The sequence below is a fragment of the Rhinoderma darwinii genome, chromosome 5, assembly GCF_050947455.1.
Source record: "Rhinoderma darwinii isolate aRhiDar2 chromosome 5, aRhiDar2.hap1, whole genome shotgun sequence".
Taxonomy (NCBI): Eukaryota; Metazoa; Chordata; class Amphibia; order Anura; family Rhinodermatidae; genus Rhinoderma; species Rhinoderma darwinii.
The window spans coordinates 231,883,409-231,889,635 of record NC_134691.1 but is presented as its reverse complement, the minus strand read 5'-3'; the positions used below and the strand labels follow the sequence as shown (position 1 = coordinate 231,889,635).

The window sequence follows — 6,227 nt, the reverse complement described above, 5'->3', positions numbered from 1 at the left end:
GGGATTGCAAAATGGAAAATAGCCATCCAACAACTTTACAGACACCTTCTTCTCCTTGCTCCTACAACCTCCATCCTTGCACAGTTTGTTATTCTTCCAGGTAACATAGTAACAAATCCAAATTGCTGGTCTCTTTGTAGGCAAGCAAGGGTTTGTTGCAACTGCAATTCTTACTACTTTGAAATGTAGGGAGGACATTTCATTCCATCACATCCATCTAGCGTGCACGGGTAGGTCCATTGTGGCGGCTGCTTTAATGGGTGCTTGCTGTTCCCCTACTCCACTCCACTATTTGACTGTGGTGCTCCATAAATCAGTGGCTGAGTGGCTGGCTTGCTTGGTAGCTGGCTCAGGTGCAGCTCTTTAACTTACCTAGGAGGGAGGGCGGAGAGAAGACAAGGAAGGTGAATGAGCTGTTCCAAATTGAAATGCTGGAAACACAGAAACACAGACGATACAAAACAAGAGGTGGCAATCTATTAATTAATTGCATTTAATAAATTAGCTCATTATCACACGACATAAATGCATTGTCCAACAGGTGTTGAAATAATGGGATTAACCCCTTAAGGACGCAGCCTAGTTTTGGCCTTAAGGCTCAGAGCCCATTTTTCAAATCTGACATATTTCACTTTATGTGGTAATAACGTCGGAATGCTTAAACCTACCCAAGCGATTCTGAGATTGTTTTCTCGTGACACATTGGGCTTCATGTTCGTGGTAAAATTTGGTCGATATATTCAGTGTTTATTGGTGAAAAATTGCAAAATTTAGAGAAAATTTAGAAAAAATTGCATTTTTCAGAATTTAAATGCATCTGCTTGTAAAACAGACGGTTATACCACCCAAAATAGTTACTAGTTCACATTTCCCATATGTCTACTTTAGATTGGCATCGTTTTTTGAACATTCTTTTATTTTTCTTGGACGTTACAAGGCTTAGAACATAAACAGCAATTTCTCATATTTTTAAGAAAATTTCAAAAGCCTTTTTTTTAAGGTACCTCTTTAGTTCTTAAGTGGCTTTGTGGGGCCTATGTATTAGAAACCCTGATAAAACAACCCATTTTAAAAACTAGACCCCTCAAAGTATTCAAAACAGCAGTTAGAAAGTTTTTTAACCCTTCAGGCATTTCACAGGAATTAAAGCAAAGTGGAGGTGAAATTTGCAAATTTCATTTTTCTTGCTGAATTTAAATTTTATTCATTTTTTTTTCTGTAACAAAGAAGGTTTTACCAGAGAAACACTACTAAATATGTATTGTCCAGATTCTGCAGTTTTTAGAAATGTCCCACATGTGGCCCTACTGCGCTCGTGGACTAAAACACAAGCCCTAGAAGCAAAGAAGCACCTAGTGCATTTTGAGGCCTCTTTTTTATTAGAATATATTTTAGGCAGCATGCCAGGTTTGAAGAGGTGTTGAGGTGTCAAAACAGTAGGAATCCCCCAATAGTGACCCCATTTTGGAAACTACACCCCTCAAGGAATTCATTTAGGGTTGTTGTTACCATTTTGACCGCACAGTTTTTTCACAGCACGTATTTGAATTGGGCTCTGAAATGAAAAAAATGTCATTTTTTACAATAAAATGTCATTTGTGATCAAAATTTCTTATTTTCACAGGGAACAAAATACCCCATTTTGTTGCCCAATTTGTCCTTAGTGTGGCAATACCCCATTTGTGGTGATAAACTGCCGTTTGGGCCCATGGGAAGGCTCAGAAGGAAAGGAGCGCTATATGTTTGTTGGAGTCCAGATTTTGTTGGATTGGTTTTCGGGTGCCATGTCGCATTTGCAGAGCCTCAGAGGTATCAAAGCAATGGAAACCCACCAAAAGTGACCCCATTTTGGAAACTACACCCCTCAAGGAATTCATTTATGGTTGTTGTTAGCATTTTGACCGCACAGTTTTTTCACAGCACCTATTTCAATTGGGCTGTGACATTAAAAAAATGACATTTTTTCCAATAAGATGTAATTTTTTACCAAAATTTCTTATTTTCACAGGGAACAAAATACTCAATTTTGTTGCCCAATTTCTCCTGAGTGCATCAATACCCCATTTGTGGCAATAAACTGCCGTTTGGGCCCATGGGAGGCCTCAGAAGGGAAGGAGCGCTGTGTGTTCTTTGGAGTACAGATTTTGCTGGTTTGGTTTTCGGGTGCCATGTCGCATTTGCAGAGCCCCAGAGGTATCAAAGCAATGGAAACCCACCAGAAGTGACCCCATTTTGGAAACTACACCCCTCAAGGAATTCATTTATGGGTAATGTGACCATTTAGACTCCATAGTTTCTTCACAGAACTTATTTGAATTGGGCTGGGAATGAAAACAAAATTATTTTTTTCAAATAATATGTAGTTTTGGCTGAAAATTTCTTATTTTCACAAGAAACAAAATACCCCATTCTGTTGCGCAATTTGTTCTGAGTGCCGCAATACCCCATTTGTTGTGATAAACTGCCGTTTGGGCCCATGGGAGGGCTCAGAAGGAAAGGACCACCATTTGGCCTACTGGGGATTTTCTAGTGCGAAGTCATGTATGCAGAAGCCCCTGAGGTACCAGTACAGTTGAAACCCGCAAGAAGTGACCCCGTTTTAAAAACTACACCCTTAAGGCATTCATCTAGAGGTGTAGTGAGCATTTTGACCGGAGACCTACACCCCATAAACTGTAATGTGGGTTCTCCCGGGTATGGCAATACCCTACATGTGGCTGTTATCAGCTGCCTGGGCACACAGCTGGGCCCAGAGGGGAAAGACGAGGGGGGATAAGCTGTGTGGAGTGCATCAGGGTAAGTAAAATTGGGGTAAATTATAAACCAAGGGATGTATGATACATTTTAAAACACTTTTATACAGAGCTCTGGTTATTCGGGACACGTGTCAAATTGATATATTGTGTCATCCCTTATCACCCTCTTATAGCAGACTTTGCACCTCTTTTGACTTTTTCCCTTCTTGCCAGTTTGGGGAACTTCTCCTGGAAAGTGTTGCCCTGGTACGATGCGTGTGGCCCCGCTTCCAGAAGTACTGGGTGCCCCCCCTTCTTGGTCCCTAAAGATTAGGTTCTTGATAATCAGCTCTTGAAATTCCAGGAAAGTTCCCGTCTGGCCTGCACATCGACGTAGCATGTACGCATTGTACAATGCCATCTGTATGATGTGCCCGGCCAGCTTCTTATACCACACCGCATGGCGCTGTAGGGCTTCAGGGCTTGATCTTACAAGTCCATCCCTCCCATGTACCTATTGTAGTCCAGGATGCAGTCTGGTTTGGGGGTGGCCTTCCCTTCATATATCCTAAATCTGTAGGTATACCCTGATGCACTCTCACAGCTTATACATCTTCACGCCATACCTTGCCCTCTTACCCGGCAGGTACTCGCGGAATTGAACCCTCCCTTTAAAATGTACCAGGGACTCATCAATAGAAATACACTTCTCGGGGTGTATGCTGGGGAAAACCGGGCACTGGAACGGTCTAATAGGGGTCTCCGTTTATACAAACGGTCAAAACTGGGGTCATCTCGGGGTGGGCACGGCTCATTATCAGTATAATGTAAGAAGCGAAGTATTGCCTCATTTATTTATTTTTTTAGGTTCCAGTTCAGTTCTGAAGTTGCTTTGAGGGGCCCATATATTAGAAACCCCTATCAAATACCCCATTTTAGAAACTAGACCCCTCAAAGTATTCACAACAGCATTTAGAAAGTTTATGAACCCTTTAGGTGTTTCACAAAAATGAAGAGCAAAGTAGAGGTGAAATTTAAATATTTTTTTTGTCAGAAAATCCGCTTTATACCATTTTTTTTATAACACAAAAGGATTTATCAGAGAAACGCAACTTAATACTTATTGCCCAGATTCTGCAGTTTTGAGAAATATCCCACATGTGGCCCTCGGGCGGTAATGGGCTGAAGCACTGGCCTCCGAAGCAAAGGAGCACCTAGTGGATTTTGAAGCCTCTTTTTTATTAGGCACCATGTCCGGTTTGAAGATGTCTTGTGGTGCCAAAACATTGGGAACCCCCCAAAAGTGACCCCAATTTGGAAACTAGACCCCTTGAGGAATCCATTGTAGTTTTCTTGGGGTGCATGCGGCTTTTTGATCAGTTTTTATTCTATTTTTAGGTGGCGTGGTGACTAAAAAACAGCAATTCTACTATTGTTTTTTTATTCTTTTTTTTTTTTACAGCGTTCACCGTGCGCTATAAATGACACATTCACTTTATTCTGCGTGGCGATACGATTACGGCAATACCAGATGTTTATAGTTTTTTTTTATGTCTTATGGCGTTTGCACAATAAAATAAGTTTTGTAAACAATCATTCACTTTTTGTGTTACCTTATTCTAAGAGCCAGAACTTTTTTATTTTTCAATCAATAAAGCCGTGCGAGGACTTATTTTTTGCGTAACGAACTGTAGTTTCGATCAGCACCATTTTTAGGTACATGCAACTTTTTGATCTCTTTTTATTCCATTTTTTGGGAGGTGAAGTGACCAAAGAATTGTGATTGTGGTTCGGTTTATTATTATTTTATTTTACGGCGTTCACCGTGCGGGATAAATAATGAAATAATTTTGTAGTTCAGGCCGTTACGGACGCGGCGATACCAATTATGTATAGTTTATTTGTTTGTTTATATATTTTTATTAATAATAAAAGACTGATAAGGAAAAAGGGGGGATTTTTACTTTTATTACTTTTAAATCTTTTATTTTCTTATTTTTACACATCTTTTTTTAACTTTTTTTTTACTTAGCTACTCACTGACAGCAAGCATACTCACTGACAGCAAGCATAGTGGGTCCTGACGTTGTCAGGACCCACTAGGCTTCCGTCTATGGCATAGCCGGACGCCATTGTTTGGTGTCCGGTTGCCATAGTCACCATCGCCGGCCGCTATCGTGTAGCAGGCCGGCGATGGCAGCTTAACCCCTAAAAAGCCGCGATCTCTATAGAACGCGGCTTTTAAGGGGTTAATCAGCGGGGACACAGCGATCGGTCCCCGCTGTAGGAGCTGTGACAGCTGCTGAACAAGACAGCAGCGTCACAGCTCCTGTATGTGTCGGGAGGACGGCCGAAACGGCCGTTACTCCCGTGACGTACTATTACGGCATGGAGCGCGAACGATACAGCTGCCATGACGTAATAGTACGTCAAGGAGCGGGAAGGGGTTAAAGGAGAGATCCCATCAAAGACACAAAAACAATGGCAAACACAAAAAACACTTTTGGAATCTGATTTTGGTGAACACATAAGGAAAGGGTGCACCGGTCCTGGAAATACTGCAATACCAGGTAAATGCGTGGAGTGGACAGAGCAAGCTCTATTTCCATCTCCCTGTTCTAAAAATCCATTTAATATATGGTCCCCAGATAGGGGACGTATCAGATATTAAACTGATAAGAACAGATAAGGTTTCAACAAAATTTTATTGACAAATATTCACATACATAGAATGCAATTTTTACAGAATAAAATTCAGTAATAAAATGCTGTTAAATAAAATTCCGTAATAATAAATTTGTTTATATATTCAATTGTCCAATAAGATTAGTAATAAAACGTTTTTAATACATTTCATTAAAAAAACTTTTTATAGCATAAAATTCGGTACTAAAAAATATTTATTTTTAATACATTTCATTGAAACGATAAAGGCAATATATTTTCAACGAGAAGAAGGTTTCTTTAAAAGTATGACAATGGCAGGATAAAACAGCATAAAACAAGCAATAAAATCACAATTATAAATACATGGATAATTTACATAATAATTGTGTTCCATAGAGACAGACACCACATGGATGCCGCCTCTTTTGCTCCGAGATGTTTTTTGTCTCTTAGATAATATACATATAATTCACTCAACGCGATTTTAACACAATCTTTAATATCAATAAAATCACGTTTAAAAAGAAGAATGTTCCTAACCTTCCAGATGGCATTTTTAAAACAATTAATAATCATCCAGGAGATCATCTGCTGTCTGAATGATGGGCAGGTAAAAAGGCCATAAAAAACTTACTCGTATTTAAAATCGTTAAGACCGCAGATCCATTTTAATAAAAGGCCAGCCTTCCTCTAAATCTCCTGTGCATAGTGGCAGTTCCAGAATAAGTGCATTACCGTCTCATCATTTCTGCACATATCTCTCGGGCACTTGGCTCTCGCCACCTGTCCTCGCCTGTGTTGGAACTCACGTGTAGGGAGGCACTG

At 40.1% G+C, this 6,227-nt stretch overlaps 1 non-coding gene across 1 annotated transcript; it reads right to left on the bottom strand.

Annotated features, from left to right (window-relative positions):
* Positions 1 to 5,268: 5,268 nt before the first annotated feature.
* On the bottom strand, positions 5,269 to 5,453 carry LOC142653998 (U2 spliceosomal RNA). Its single transcript, XR_012848822.1, has one exon. It is a non-coding gene; the product is annotated as a U2 spliceosomal RNA (small nuclear RNA).
* Positions 5,454 to 6,227: the final 774 nt, after the last annotated feature.